General features: G+C 40.1%; 1 pseudogene; it reads right to left on the bottom strand.

Annotated features, from left to right (window-relative positions):
- Nucleotides 1-11,514: 11,514 nt before the first annotated feature.
- Nucleotides 11,515-12,611, bottom strand: LOC139015051 (large ribosomal subunit protein uL10 pseudogene; annotated as a pseudogene).
- Nucleotides 12,612-16,986: the final 4,375 nt, after the last annotated feature.

Genomic DNA, 16,986 nt, shown 5'->3' with positions numbered 1-16,986 from the left:
TTCATGCTTCTATCTTCACTATTTCGTCTTTTTGAACCAGAAACCAAAAGCCTCAAATTACTATTTCACTACTTTGCTCCCTATACTTTTAAGCCTTACAGGCTTCAGAAGATATGTATTGATCTCCTTGTGCTTTTTGGATAGACTGTTTTTCCAGCTCTCCGTGGGGTATGAGAATGGTTTACTTTCCCCATTTCTTCCAAATTAGGGCCACATGGCCTTCTCACGGAGTTCCTGTTGAAGGAAAATGGGATTTTAATATATGAGAGTTAATTGCCATCAAGGTTGGTCTGTTCTTCTACTGAAACCAGAGTCCACTTTTCTTAGGCTCAGCCTTTCCAAAAACCAGCCTAGTCTAATTATCCATGTGGAGGGAAGGGCCTCTGTGCCTGAAATGCCTGTGCTCCCTGACTTAATCTGCTACTTCCCCACATCCTCCTGATTGCTTCCATGTCTACTGCTTTCCCAACATCTATATTTGTATTCTTACATCCTCAGTGTGTATGTGCATGTGTGTATGCGTGTGTGTGTGTGTGTGTGTGTGTGTGTGTGTGAGAGAGAGAGAGAGAGAGAGAGAGAGAGAATGAACATCTTCGGAGCCCTGTCTTCTCTCCAGGGTCAGTTTCATGACCCTCTTATTTGATACACTGAGGTTCAATATCAGGTGGGGATTGACCATGATAAGAGGCTAGATGACAGGTTAAATCATTTTATAAAGAACATCAAGGAATTCTCCAAGTTCTTTAGATGCTTTGTCATTTTTTTTTGACATCTTTTCCTCTTTTCATGATTCTGTTTCATTGGAAATTTCTCAGAGTGAATACACTGCCAGTTTTGGTAACATTTTGGTTATGTTTAGGTCTTTAGGATAAAAAAGTCTCTTGTGATGTTTATGAGCTTGTAGGTGTTAGGATGAGAACCTCTCTTTGCACTGCCTCACGTTTCTATGGTGTGGGAGTCATGGGTTAGAAGTAAGTCCCTGTTGCTCACTGCCCCACTTTTATTTGCATTTAGGGCGTAAAAAGGAGCTATGCCATGGGTTAGTTTGGGAGAAAGAACATGGTACAGCACTTGCCCTCTCTGTCCCTATTTCTCTGTCTCTGTCTTCTTTGTCCATATCTATCATCTGTGGAGACAATGCGTATGGTCTACTGATGGTCAGGAGGTTTGCATTTGCCCAGCTCCAGAGACAAAAGAAATAGACAAACCTGTTAAATTCAAAAGTGAAGTATCAATGCTTTCAGTCACAACTTTAAAGCCACATCCCCCCATCTAGCTTTGCTGCCTTCTCCTTCTTCTTCATTTTCTTCTTCATGAGCAGAAAAGCTAATATTTTGATTTCCAAGTATCTGATTCCCATGTATTTCTTTCCATTTTCTCTGAACCCTGGAGAGGAGGTATCATCAGCCCTAAATCCCTTTCAGTTTGGAGACCTGAGGCATTTTCTGCTCCTACATTTTCCACGTTTTGGAATGTTTCATGAGACTGAAAGAAACTTCCAGAAATTTCCTGCAAATAGAAATTAGATTAACCTTTCAGAACCAATTAAGACAAATAAGAATGACACTAGGGGAGTTTACTTAGCAACATAACAGTCCTCAGGATGGAACGATTTAATCATCCCCACTGAAAATGGAAATGGGAATAATGACCTCGCCTCAATTTTCAGAAACATTTAAGCACATAAACACATGTCCTTTTGGGCTGCAGTTTTTCAGTAATCAGTTTCTGCTTTTTACCCACCTGTGCAACAGTAGGGATTAGTCGAAAATTTTCAATTACACATCATACCACACGCATGCTGTGTGGGAAATGCGGCATGTAAAAAACACAATTTCTAGCTTTCAAAACAATCATGAAAAGGGATATTACACAGGGTGGTTCTGGGGAAGGGAAGATGGAACATAGGGTTATGGATGCATGGGGAATTGTGGATGTTTAATTGAATAGAGAGCTGGCATTGAGCAAGGCAAGAAGAGGGTTGCAGAAGTCAACTGTTGGTAGAGTCCGGCACTCTAATACTCTTCCATGATCACCTCTAACATGTACTGATTTTGGTTTTGAATATTTGGCTTTCAGAGGCAAAAAACAAACGCCTTTCCATACAATATTATACCTCACTGTATTATGATTGTTTGACCCTCAAGGAAAAATGCCAGTTAATGAAGGGCTCTAGAAAAGACTTTCTATAAACTTGAAGTTGACTTAAAAGTCCAACTTTTATGAAGTTGGAACCACTTTGGAAATAGAAATGCAGTATATTCAAAATGTTACTTACTTTTCAAGTGTTTGAACATTTCTTAGAATTATGAAATTATGGTCAAATGGAAGGGGTTTCTAAAAGCCTTGAGTTTTCTCATAAATATTTTATATGGCTACGGATAAAATGTTTTTTTTTTTTTTTTCTGGTGCTCCTGGCAAATCTTTTCAGTTTCTGGAAAATAAAAGGGAGATTAAAACATAGGGGAATGCTTTCTCTGGTGTGTAGATCAAGAATGCATTATTCAGGCCATTTCATTTTTTTTTTTGCTTTAAAAATATTTCAAGGAAAACAATTTTAAATATAATAATATTACATGTAATAAACATTAATACTTCAAGAAAAAAAGATTTAAATATAATAACATTACCAAAATTGTGCTAACATAGTATAATCCAGGCCATTTCTGATAGAAGGTCCCCAGGTGAATGACTTTCTGGTTGGAGAGTGAATTTTTGTCCCTCAACCTGGCAACTCCTAGTCTGCTGGCCTGGATGCTTTCCTGTGCACCTGTGAGAATGTTCAAGGAAGCAATTCACAGTCACTTTTGAACTTCTTGGAGAATCTGCAACAGCTTGATTTTAAAAACATGAATGCTGGAGCACTGCCTGATTGTGAAATACTTTTTAAAGGCACTATAATATGCTTTGCAAGGCCCACATTTCAGACACAAAAATAAGTTCAAAATTGATCTGTGCATATGCAGAAAGCAAATATTTGAAAACTATAATGATAAATTTAAAGTAATTGGATTTTTGGGAAATTGTGCCTTGGGCTATCTTATTTTATGACTTGCAAAAAAAATGGTCAGATTTAAGAAAAAAGTAGAGTAAATGCATTTAAACTGATGTTTCTCCAACAGGTTTCTTTATAGTCAACTCAATAAAGTCATGTATGTTTAATTGAAAAATAGTTCTGTGCCTCTGGGAAGGCTGTGTTTTTCAAGGGAGCATTTTTGGGGAAAGGTACACATGGAAGAGAAGAGGAAGAAAGTGGTATCATCTTGCTGTGAGATGGTTGTTGCCATGGAGGGCATTGCTTATTGTATAGTTGCATTTGGGTTGAGTAGGGTTGAGCCCCAGCTTTAGCTTCTTGGTTCAACCCTAGAGGGCCAGAACCTAGAGTAATTCCATCTCACTGGCTGCTATAGTGAGTGGTTCACAGGTGGACATGTGACCAATAGAGTGAAGTGCATTTTTTAAAAAACAGTTGCTGAGTTAGAAGCAGTATCTCTTTTAAAAGATAGTCTGTGGATTTGAGGCCTGGAATTTCCACAGCCATTTTGCTACCAGGAGAGAGAAAGCCAGCTTGAATATAATCCAACTAGGGAAAAGCTAAACAGTATATATTATTTTCTTGGCCGCTGGGATTAATTTGGAGGCAGACACATAATTAAATAAGTCCTTAAGGGAGAAGCTGGTAACTTTTATTCATTGATTGAGAAGACATAAGTTTTCACTTCTTCTGGGTGATATGGTATGAGAATCTGAGGTCATTTGGCTACAAGGAAGAAAGGTGACCAGAGAAAAGAGCCAGCACATGGAGAGGCAGAGTATGAACAACTGTAGAGAAATGGAGCTGAAACCTTGATCAAACCTCTTCTTAAGTTTTTTTCTTTTCTCAACTTTGAGTTTTGTGAGCCAATATTTTCTGTTACAAATAAATGAATTGGTTGTGTTGGAAACATGAGTTGATTTAAATAAACTTGAATTAATGTTATTCCCTAAAGAAGAGTTGATTTGCTGTACTGTTGTGTGCTATCATACATACAAAAATGCACATTAACTTTTTAGAAGTGTCCTAAAAGGAACATTAAAATGTACAAGACAAAGAACAATGAAACATGCAAATTTAAATCTGCACCTTCCCTATGTAGGTCAAATGTCACAGTCACTTAGTTTCAACTGATTTACTGGAGAAAACACAAAAGCATATAATAAAAATCAGATGTATTACAAGTTGCATATAACTAATTGGATTCAACAAAATCTTGGAGATGTTTCTGCTTGTTTTTTTTTTTTTTTTTTTTTTGAGCAATCCAACAATTTAGTCAAAATAGAAACTGTCTTTTTTCAATTCAGAGCAACAAATGAAAAATATACAGTACAACATGAGAAAACAATGCAATTTTGTTCAATTGAAATATACACACACATACCAAGAAAACTACAAACATATATATATACACAAACACACAGAAAAATGTTATACGATGATATACACACCAATAATTTACCCAAACACAAAACTAAACTGTCTCACATGCAGAAATCCAAGGGTACCAGTACACAAAGAAAGAGTATCTGCTCTATTTCAACAATTACAGCTTGCTCTAACGTGACAACCAAAATAATTGAAATACCCAGTGGTTATTAAATTTATGATAAATACTTTAATATTTGCATGCTTTTTCCTTCTTTAAAAAAAGCAAAGAACAAAGCCATTAAAAAATTATCCAAGAACCAAATCAAACCCTAATGTAAAACTAATGGAATTAGAAAATGCCCTGAGCTTTTTTTTAAAAAAAATCTAAGATCACAAGGCAGGTAGAACAAAGAAGAAGGAGGAAGAGGACAGAGGGCCCGGTAACAAAGAATAAAGAAAAACAAAGAGGGAGAGAATGTGAACTACAATTATGTTATTTAGCAAATGAATAATGGATAAATTAGAGAGTTGGAGGGAAATGCATAGACAATATTTCCAGGAAGTCTCATCATCAACATCATTATTATCTTTAACCAACCCAACAGTTTAGCTATGGTCATGATTATGTCAAAAGTCATCTGAGTTGGTCAAGTCACTTATTTTAATAAAAATAATTTAAATTAAAGATTTTGGAATTACAAGAGCACAACCAAAAAGTGTTCTGAAGATGATAATTGCAATACCTATTTTGCCCCTAAGGGGGAAATGCCCTGCTCACAGTGCCAGTATAATGGGCTCTTCCTGTTTTATACACTGTGTATTTAGGTCCTATGCTCACAGATTATTAAGCCAGATTTGGACATCTGATTCCAGGTCAGCAAAGCCAAAGGCTCACCCACAAATTTGAGCAGAACCTGGCACTAAGAGACAAACTGGACCAATCAGATTTTCCACCTCAGGGACTGAAATTAAGAAAGACAATGGAATCTGCCAGTTGGCAATAAAACAGAAGCTGAAGAGTTGCCTTGAGGTGAATTTGAAGCATCATAAACCAAAACCATGTTTAGCCAGAAGTTTGAAGAAGCAGATATTATAGAGGAGGGAGAGAAGGAGGCAGACTGGGGAATATATAGAGTCCTGTAGAGTCATAGGCTTCGTCATACTGATGGTAGAACGTAAAGAGACCTACACTTCTACTTGCTGGCATTCCTGGAGATACTGTGATCCCCCAATTCTTCCTGAGGTGGGGACCCACTACAGCACCTGTTTTGTGAGAGAATGGATTCTCCCAGTGGTGCCAAGTGTATATTTGCGATAAACTGCCTTTTTATTGAGATCACTTGGGTGAGTCTCTATTCTTGCAAACCAGGGATTTGGATGATACACTTCTCAACTCATTTAAGCATTTCTGCCTCTAAGCCTTCATATAATAATTACCTGGGGAGATTGTTATAAATATCATTTCCTGGATCAGAACTCTAGAAATTCCGATTCAGTGGGTTGAAGAAAACCCTGGAGTCCCTTCCTTCCTTCCTTCCTTCCTTCCTTCCTTCCTTCCTTCCTTCCTTCCTTCCTTCCTTCCTTCCTTCCTTCCTTCCCTCCCTCCCTCCCTCCCTCCCTCCCTCCCTCCCTCCCTCCCTCTCTTCCTTCCTTCCTTCCTTCCTTCCTTCCTTCCTTCCTTCCTTCCTTCCTTCCTTCCTTCCTTCCTTCTTTCTTTTTTTAAAAGTAGCTGTCAGAAGACTGGTATATTTTGGAACCACTGCCTTGGTCAGGTTGTCCTTTTACTAGGAATCCTCTAATCCTGTGGTCCTCAAACATTTTGGTCTCAGGATTCCTTTTCACTCTTAAACATTATTGAGGACTCAAAGAGTTTTTACTTAGGTGTGTTAGTCTAGCAGTATTTATCACATTAGAAGATAAGATTGAGAAATTAAAAATTGTTAAATTTATTAAAAGTGATACACCAATTACATGTAGCACTAGTTTCCTGGTGCTGCTATTGATAAGTGACTTAACAACTGAAATTTATTGTTTCACAGTACCATAGACTAGAAGTCTGAAATCATGGTGTAGGCAAGGTTAGTTTCTTCTGAGGGCCATGAGGAAGAATCTGTTTTCATGCCTCTCTCCTAACTTCTGGGAGCCTCAGATGTTCCTTGATTTGCAGATGACATTCTTCCCATGTCTTCACATCATCTTTCTACTATGTATGTCTGTTTCTGTGTCCAAATTTCTTCTTTTTATAAGGACACAAGTCATATATACAGGATCAGGGCCCACCCTAATCACTTCATCTTAACTTGATCATCTGCAAATATTCTATTTTCAACTAAGGTCACCATCACAGGTACTGGGGGTTAAAACTTCAACATCTTTTCGGGAGATACAATTCAACCCATCACATGTATTAACACAACATATTTTTGTGAAATAACCATATTTTCCAACATACAAACATCGAGAAGATGGACATTGTTTTACATTTTTATAAATCTCTTTAATATCTGGCTTAATAGAAGACAGCTAAATTCAACTTCCCAATTTGCTAGGATATATCATTTTAGTTGAAGTATATGGAGAAAAATCTGATCTCACACATAAATATAGTTGAAAAAATGAGAGTTGTTTAAAAAGCATTTTCAGATAGTTGTGGATACATTTTCTATGGTACTATACCAAAACTTAACAAATTGTAATTTCATAAACGTTATTTTTATGTGGAATTGAAACCATGTCGATAAACATTTCATACGTTGTTACTTCAAAATTCATTGGTATGTCTTGCCATTTGAAGGATTCTTTTATCCATGCATGATTTTATGACATCAGCAGTGGTCATTTAAAAACTATCAATTCCCTAAATTATGCAGATTTTCTAAGTGTACAGTGGAAAACTCCAACGTACCCTTATGAGAGGATGAGAAGAAAGGCACAGAATGTCTTATTATTTTTATGAAATAATTTTTACCTCATAGATTAACTAAGAGGGTCTCAGGGACCCCTACTGGTCCCCAGGCTCTACTTGGGGAAGTTATGTTTTAATCCATTCTTGATTAAGGAAATTCTAACAACATTCCAAGTACCACCTTAAATTCTCTCTTCTACAGGCATCTTAGCTAATTCCCTGTGAAGATGGAATGGCCCCTTCCTTTGTATGGCTCAGATATACTCTCTATGTGAGTCCCATGGGGACTGGATCTTATTCACATTTTTTATCACTGAAGGTAAAAAACATAGGGCCTTGAGACAAATATTTTGGGTTTTCAACTGGATTGAATTCATTATGTTGTTTTTATGCAGACTAGCTTTTAATAATTAAGGGACCCAGCTTTAACTGCTGCTATTGCCAGTGTTTTCCATAATGCAGGCTTTTTCATCAATTAAAAAATTCAGATTTCTCTACCCTGAGAAGGAATATTGTTTGTAAAAATAAGTGCCACATATGTCTTCTTAAAATCTCATAGATGTACCCTTAGGATTTTATAAGTGTGTAGATTGCAGTCGGCCTGGGAAACTTCTCTTCATCCTTCACGATGCATATCAAAAGTCACCTTGCCTGACTACATGAGACACCATTCAGCTTCTAAAGTAATTTCACTCATTATTGTGCTCTAAAGTCTTCTTTGCATTTTTCTCTTATAGGAATCTCTCAAAGATGTCTGAGCAATTCAGAGAGGGAGAAATCTATTTCTCAATTCTCTTTTGTAGCTAGTGAGGGCAGGAGTGTTGTGCTATGTCATTCATGTCTACACTAGTAGCCTGGTGCACAAAAATTTGTGCACTGGGGGGGGGGGGGTCCCTCAGTTATTAAACATTTATCGGCACAACACTGACCACATTGGTGATGGTGGTGGTCTTGTCAGAATGTGTTATATTATGCAGATGAAAATATATTTAAATAGATTTGATGTAGATATTTTCAAAGATGGAAGAATTGTCCCTGTCAACTATTTTAGTTGATTCATATCTTCACTAATTGTCATCATTGCAAAGTTTTCAGTCCCCATATGGATTGCTGGATATAATAGGTCATGCACTGTCCCTGTCCTTTGTAGCCTTTGTTACCTTAATGACTCTAGTTTTCCATTTATATGTTTAAGTACCAACCTTACCAGCTTAAAAATGTAAGCTTTTAACACTGCTCTCTCTGTTCTGTATCCTTCTGATGAAAAGTGGAGTTGGGTTGCAGCACAGGAGAGAAATTCAGAAGGGGGATATTGAAGTAATGACTGCAGTAGGAGAAGAGGGAACCTATTTCCCTGGCCACAGGCACTGGTGCCCTGGACCACAGGATGGCAGCTTCTCCGGGTGGCTGCAGCCTGGGACCTCGGGCAGGTGGCTTGTCCTTCTCCTGGGCTGCAGTCAGCCTCAGGCACTGGCGCCTGGACCAAAGGTGGGCGGCTTCTTCTTCTGGCGGCTTCTTCTTCTTCTGTGCTTCCAGGGAGGGCAGTCAGTTATGTGTATATGCGTGTGCATGCAAACATAGGCATATGTGGAAATCTGCTGGGCAAGTCAAAACCATAGAAGAGTTGCCCCCTATCTCTTGAATCTTCCAGAGATATCCCCCACTTTTTTATTCTATCACTACTGGAGAGTCAATATTTCCAGCCAGCCAGCCAGTGACTCTCTCAGTGTATATTTCTGACTTCTTCTTTCCCTGTCTGTCTTCCAACCCCTAATCATATTTCCACCTGGATGCATCATTTTTACTCCCAATATGCTGTATAGAGAAGGAGTCAGGATGCTGTCTTCCCATGAATAGTACTCAGTAACAAACCAATTGCATTTTAGTTGGGCAATGCCCCTCCCTACCATTCAAATTCCTTCCACCATGCATTTCTGTTTCCCTTTTTGTTTGTTGGATTGTTCTGCTGCTCCTTCTCCTCACCCCACCATCCTTGGATCATAATGTAAAATTCTTTTACCATGTCAAGAAATTATTAAAAATACAGGTACTTTGAAAAAAAAAAGATACAGGTACTTCTCCGATCACCTGCGCGGGGGTGGGGGCAGGGAAGAGGCGGCCGCCAGTGGCCGCCTCTTCCCTGCCCCACCCGGCTTCTCCAATCACCGGTGAGGGGGCAGGCAAAGGCGGCCCCGGTTCTCCGATCATGGGCCGGGGGGCCGCCTTTGCCCTGCCACTCAGCTCTTGCCTGCCGCCTGGGTTTCTGATCACTGTCAGTGGCAGGCGGCTTCTTCCGTCCTTCCCCTTTCGCCTCCCAGCATTGTGCCTACGTATACAAATTAACCGCCATCTTTGTTGGCAGTAATTTGCGTATCACCCTGATTAGCCAATGGGAGGCATAGCGAAGGTATGGTCAATTACCATGTTTGTCTATTATTAGATAGGATGAGCATCTGAGATAGGGTTATCCCAGTCATCTTAACAAATGGTGAATCATATTTTCAACCAGAACCCATTGGTTTCCAGAGGAAGAAATTCAACTACAACTTAATTGAAATAGGGAATTTGTGAGTGAATATTGGTTGGGTATAAAGTTTATAGAATTGAAGAGCAGTTTCAGGCAAACAGGAATCAGGGCTGCCCCAGGGAATTCAGATTGGAACTGGGACCAGAATGCTTTCAGAACTCTGTGTCTCATTTTCATTTCTCTTTGTAGACCAGCTTTCTCCTTGAAGCTAGATCCATGGCTGCTGCCAACAGCTCCTGGAATAATACCTAGCTAGTATTGCCATCCCCAAGGAAGGGATGTTTCTTTTAGTAATAGCTGAAAAATCTCAGGACCATCAGATGGCCTTGTTTTGGATGACCTGCCCAATTCCTGGGTCCTTGATCATGACCACAACTATGATAGTAAACTGTACTTGGCTTGGATTGGGTCATAGGCCCACTGTAAGGACAATTACTGTGTCCAGGGAGGGGAGTCATGAAATAAGATGGCAACAATCATTTGAAGCTAATTATTGGAATGGGGGAATAAAAGGAATAAAAGACTGGGGAGAAACAGTTCCCTCAAAGAAGGCAAGTTCTGTTTTTAGAAAAAAGGAGGGTTCCTGGATATACTAATTATTAATTGTCCACCACAATAACTGCCTGGTCTTTCTTCACAAAATCCCTTGTGAAGACATTTGAAAATACCATGTCAGCCTGCCATGGCCAATTTAATCATGTTGTATGCTTTGGAGTAGTGACATCAATTAATATCTGTGGCTGAATGAACTTACTTATCTAATAATTGCATTTTAATATTTCAGGTTACATGCTTCCCTAGTATTGCAAATCAGCACTTCACAGGGAACTGTTTGTTATTATTTTCCTATGGTAAGTAATGTGATGAAATTACACGGGTACCACTAGATTTTATACAGAATTGGAATTCACATTAGTTTCACCAGTTTCCCCAGGATTAGTCTGCGCCTGCCATATAATGTAGACTTCCCTGGGTAGGTATTACCCTGATAAGACCTTCATGAGGCCTGGACAGGTGGCCCAGAACCACTGTGCAATTCAGAGGACTTGACTCTTTTAGTCTACTCTTGAATATCAAGCACAGGGCTTGGCACAGTGGATATAGGATGACTGGTCACCTCAGAGCAAACCCAATGTCTAACTGCTCTTCCCCAAATAATTTTTGTGATTCCCATTTGTTGACAACCTAGTTTAATTTTGAAAATAGAAGTCTCTCAAATATTATATTTGTTCTGCTAAGATCATCAGTGTTGATATCAGATTAAATGCCAGAGGGCCTTTCCCCAGGTTTCTATCAATATTAGATTTCCTCTATTAAACTATCTCAATCTTTTTTTCTTTTATAGAACTTAATATAATTTATAATTGTATACTCAGAAGTTTATTTGATTAATGTCATCTCTCTAACTATAACCTCATGAAGATAAGATAGGTACTATATCTTTGTTCATTGCTTGGATGCCCTCAGTCTCACACAGGTTTTGACATATTAGGTGCTCAAAACAATATTTGTTCAATGACTGAATGAGTAAAAGAGAAAGTACATTTTTAGTTCTATTCCTTTATGAAACAAAATCTTCCCTACACACAACAGGTAATTCTAAGTAATGGAGGAGGGGCACATGAAAAAAAATGGCAGACAGCCAACATACAAAGTCAACATAGGTTTTCATTTTTTTTTTTTTTTTTAAGAGAAGTAAGCTTTATTTCCTTGTTTCTCAAATAGAGTTGGCTGAGCTGGTTGCTTTTTGGTAATTAATCAAAGAGACCAAATCCCATATCCTCGTCCGACTCCTCCGACTCTTCCTTTGCTTCAACCTTGGCTGGGGCTGCAGCAGCAGCAGGAGCAGCAGTGGTGGCAGCGGCCACAGGGGCAGCAGCCACAAAAGCAGATGGATCAGCCAAGAAGGCCTTGACCTTTTCAGCAAGTGGGAAGATGTAATCAGTCTCCACAGACAAAGCCAGAACTCGCTTGTACCCATTGATGATAGAATGGGGTACTGATGCAACAGTTGGGTAACCAATGTGAAGGCATACGCTGGCAACATTGCGGACACCCTCCAGGAAGTGGGAATGCAGAGTTTCCTCTGTGATGTCAAGCACTTCCGGGTTGTAGATGCTGCCATTGTCAAACACCTGCTGGATGATCAGCCCAAAGGAGAAGGGGGAGATGTTCAGCATGTTCAGCAGTGTGGCTTCGCTGGCTCCCACTTTGTCTCCAGTCTTAATCAGTTGGACATCACTCAGGATTTCAATGGTGCCCCTGGAGATTTTAGTGGTGATGCCCAGAGCCTGGAAGAAGGAGGTCTTCTCTGGCCCCAGACCAGTGTTCTGGGCTGGCACAGTGACTTCACATGGGGCAATGGCACCAGCACGGGCAGCAGCTGGCACCTTATTGGCCAGCAGCATGTCCCGGATCTCAGTGAGGTCCTCCTTGGTGAACACAAAGCCCACATTCCCCCGAATATGAGGCAGCAGTTTCTCCAGAGCCGGGTTGTTCTCCAGGTGCCCTCGGATGGCCTTGCGCATCATGGTGTTCTTGCCCATCAGCACCACAGCCTTCCCGCGGAGGGACATGCGGATCTGCTGCATCTGCTTGGAGTCCACATTGTCTGCTCCCACGATGAAACATTTTGGATAATCATCCAGAAGTTGGATGATCTTAAGGAAGTAGTTGGACTTCCAGGTCGCCCTGTCTTCCCTGGGCATCACGGCGGTGCGTCAGGGATTGCCACGCAGGGTTTAAAGACGATGTCACTCCCACGAGGACGCCTGGCGAGAGGCGGTTTTCATTTTTTTAAAACACTGTTTTCCAAAGTGGCCTGTGCCCTGTGATGCTCTTGAACACTGGCTGTAAATATGAAGTACACGTGTTTTATATTTGAATACATGGAAGCAGGAGGCATCTGGCTCCCACTGTGAGCACTCATGGGGTGGTGGCGACTCATTGCTGCTTCCCTTGCGTTCTCTTTACGCCTTTGCTTTTCAGACCAAAGAGATTGACCAATGGAGGCCAATGGTGTAACCATCTCCTAGAGCTGGTGCCCAAGGTTTTTCCTTCACCTACTGATCACCTCTGAAGGGAAGAGGAAAGAAAATATTGAAGCAGCAGTCATTCTCACCTTCCTTTCTCTGCAATCCAGCATGTGTTTTTCAGTTAAATCGGAATAATTTATTTTCAAAGAAAATAGGAAAGCAATATTTGTTTCACAACACTTCACAAACATCAAAATATTTACCAAATTTTCATCTGTGAGTAGCACGTTGAGACTGTGTTCTAGTCCCAGCTCTGTCACTAATTAGTTGTGTAACTTGGGTGTTTTAACATTAACTTCCTTGTTTGTGAAAAAAATTGGGATATACTAAGCTTTTTCCAGGTTTAACAATCAAGGAAGACAAACAGGCATCATATCCCTTATTTGTAGGTTTACTTAATACAACAAAGTAATCATTTGCTGAAGAAAACTAGGAAATTCATTCATTCATTCACTCATCCATTTACTATTTCTTGCTTTCTACAAATTTGCCCAGACCTATAGTGTAGGGGATAAGGTATGCACACAGGAGTCTAAGCTTAAATTCCAGCTTTGCCAATTCCCCAACTTTGAACAAGTTACTTACCTCTTTGTGCATTATTACCTTAAGTGTATAGGGCGAACAATGGCACTAGTACTTAACTCAAATGATTCTTGGGAGGATTAAGGGGTAAAATGTATTTGATACTTAGAATATATAATAAATATTCAAAAATATTAGGTATTATTTATTGAGAACTAACTTGGTGTCAGGCACACTGTTAAGCATTGGGGGTATAAGAATAAATAATGGGGCAGCTAGATTTCACTGTATCCAATCAAACCTCTAGATCAACGGATTGCGACAAAATTTCATTCTGTGTCACTTTGTGGGAATTGGGACTTGGGAACCAGAACAAATGCTGATACTCTGGGTACTGTTATTTCTGTGAGTAAAAACTGTCCTTTGTCTCTGAGACAGACTGAGTTGCTAACTTGCAAGTGGGGTAAAATCTCAGATCTTGCATAGTTCTTGACACAATGTAGATTTATTCATGTGTCAAGGAAATACGAAATACAGAAGAAAGAGAACAGTTTAAACAATACTAAAAGGATAATATTAGCCAAACTTAGGATATAAGACTTGAGAGACTAATATCAATAAAATAAAATTCATGAACCTTGTTCCAACCATCCTATCTCCAGGCCCATGATACAGGATGGGATCCTTGATAGCTGGTGGGGACTCTAATGCATGAAAGATGCTCAATAAATGTTGACCCTTTCCCTTCTCTTCTTTTAAGTTTTGTAGATTAAAAGGTGGAGTTCATGTGGATGAGGAGATGTGGTGGATAGAGGTAGTGAGAAAGTATCTGTTGGGAGAAAAAATTGGCCAGAGACCTATACAGTTGACATTTAGCTGCCAGGATTTATAAAATTGGTGAATTATTGGAAGCTTTGAGCCTGGGGAATGTCAGGATCAATTCTATATTTGGGGAAGGTAATTCTATAGATAGCTAGAAGAATGGATTGGCAAGCAAGAGATTAGGATCCAGGATTTGAATTAGTATTTGATGCTCAGGACTGATTGGAGTAGAGGGAAGTCTGGATCAGAGAAATAGTTGGAAGGTAGTTTCAAATCATTCAGGCCCGTGGAGTTAAGAAGTCAAATCAGCATGAGTCAGCATTAGGATGGAAAAGAAAAGAAGGTGTGAAGGTTAGTTATCCCTGAGAAGATGGAATTAAAATTATATACAAGTTCCTTATGGTCTCTTTTTTTGTTTTGCAATTCTTCTTCGAATTCTTCCAATTGTTTTTGTTTATATAGTCTTAATTAACAAAAATAGGAACTCCTGCTTAAGTTTCATACCAGTTGTTAATCACAACCCAGAAACTAAAACACATTGATTTGTGAAGTATACAAGCCTATTGAGAATACTTTAAAAATATATGTTTTTATTGATTTTTTAGAGAGGTGGGAGGGAGAGGGAGAGGGAGAGAGAGAGAGATAGAAATGTCACTGTGAGCAATTGGCTGCCTCCTACATGTGCCCCATTAGGGATCAAGCCCACAATCCCCCAGGCATGTGCCTGGACTGGGAATCGAACCGGTGTACAAGACCATGCCCAATCCACTGAGACACACCAGCTGTGCTTCAGAATACTTTTGATCATAGATTCCTATTTAATAATAGACAAACATGGTAATTGACCGTACCTTCACTATGCCTCCCATTGGCTAATCAGTGAGATATGCAAATTAACCGCCAACAAAGATGGCGGCTAATTTGCATACTGCAGGCAGGGCGGGTCAGCGCCATCCCGCCTGCCCCACTGCCATCCGGGCCTGCTATTTGCCACCCGGGGCGGTGGGGCGGGACAACGCCATCCCGCCTGCCCTGCCGCCATCCAGGCCTGCTATCTGCTACTGGGGTGGTGGGCGTCCTGTGTGCAACCTGACCCAGGGTGGCCGAGTGGGGCAGCAGCGATCAGCTGGCCTGCCCGGGCGTCCCGTGTGCGACCCGACCCAGGGCGACGGGGCGGGACAGCATGGCTCCTCTGTCACCCCAGCTTCATCATCACAGCTCCCTTGGGGGCCTAAATCTTTAGTCGGACATCCCCCGAGGGCTCCCTGGCTGCCAGAAGGATGTCTGACTGCAAGCTTAGGCCTGATCTCCCGGGGAGTGGGCCTAAGTTGACAGGTGGACATCCCCCAAGGGGTCCTGGACTGCAAATGGGCGCAGGCCAGGCTGAGAGAACCCCCCCCCCCCCCCCCCCGCCCCAAGTGCACAAATTTTTGTGCACCGGGCCTCTAGTATAAGTTATATTTTTGTATCTCTCAGCTATCCATTTTTAGATATATCCCAGCCACTTCTGTTCTTTATTGCTGATATCTTAACTGGTCTAAAATGAAATATGAGAATATATATCTGTGAATAATATAGTTACGGTGATTGAAACTGGGAGACAAGGGTGAGTTGGGGGACAAAAGAATTGTGTATATGTACTATAACTGAGAGTTTTCCAAAGCACAGAAATTTGGATTTAGCTATTGTTTAACTGCTTCTTGGTGAAATTTCACTTGGGTGATATGATTTTTTTTATTACCTAGACTTTTGGTTTGGAAAAAGTAAACCATTAATTGTGTGTTTTTGTAACAGAGGTACACGATTCTATTAGTAAAGATACTTGGTCATAAATCCAGTCCTGCTTTATTTCATTTTAAAAATGGTGATGGTGGTAGTGGTGGGGGAAATCTTATTTTTATTTACTTCTTATGTGAGGATAAGCAAAACACTCTTTGAGAAACCTAATTTAAGAGTGAATGTGCTATGGGGGAGTAAAACATGATAGCTGATAGCTAGGGTCAGATGGCTTCATTTTGAGTTCCCTTTAAAGCTTCATTAGTTTCATTTTTAAAATAAAATGTGGAATAACTGAATCTACCTCTGAGAGCTGTTAGGAGCATTCAATGAGATAATATATACCAAGCCTTGCCATAGTATCTGGCATATAGGAAGGACTTAGCATTTACTAATTCCTTTGATATATCTTTTCATGGAGATCTTCAGAGCTTTCAGTAAGAAAAAGTATTTGTCTGTTCAAACCAATAGTGGTATAATTAGGAACTCTGGAATAATGCTGAGGAAGAAATGGGATGAGGATATTTCTAGATACAAGAGCCAGGAAATTGTTAGAGGGGAAATAAAAGAAAGATGAACAAAATTAACAGTTATCAAAATGCTGGAAAGTGACAATCAACTGTAAGTCATGAGCAATATAGTAGGTACAGCGGTGGGTAGTGGACTACGGATCAAAGAATGAATTTCAACATCACTCAGGTGGCCTCAGAAAGTTAGTGGCTTTCTCTGGGCCTCAGTTTTATCCTAAGTAAAGTAAGGAGCATCTGCTTGACTCTGAAGATTAATGTGTAAATCAGATGAAAAATAAAAAATAAATCCTGGAAGGAGGATATATGTCCAAGGCTCTGCCGTCAGATGATGCTATTCAAAGGCAATAAAGACAAAGACAAAGCCTATCAAACATGCCACCACTCTGAGGCCTGGACATAAGCCTTCCAGTGGATGTTGGGAAAAGCTTTGAGCCCTGAGCCCTCAAGGGGTGTTGTGACTACTT

Source organism: Myotis yumanensis, unplaced genomic scaffold, assembly GCF_028538775.1.
Source record: "Myotis yumanensis isolate MYYU_CA2020_CCGP unplaced genomic scaffold, mMyoYum1.0.hap1 SCAF_8, whole genome shotgun sequence".
NCBI classification, from domain to species: Eukaryota; Metazoa; Chordata; class Mammalia; order Chiroptera; family Vespertilionidae; genus Myotis; species Myotis yumanensis.
This window is presented reverse-complemented; position numbering and strand designations above follow the sequence as displayed.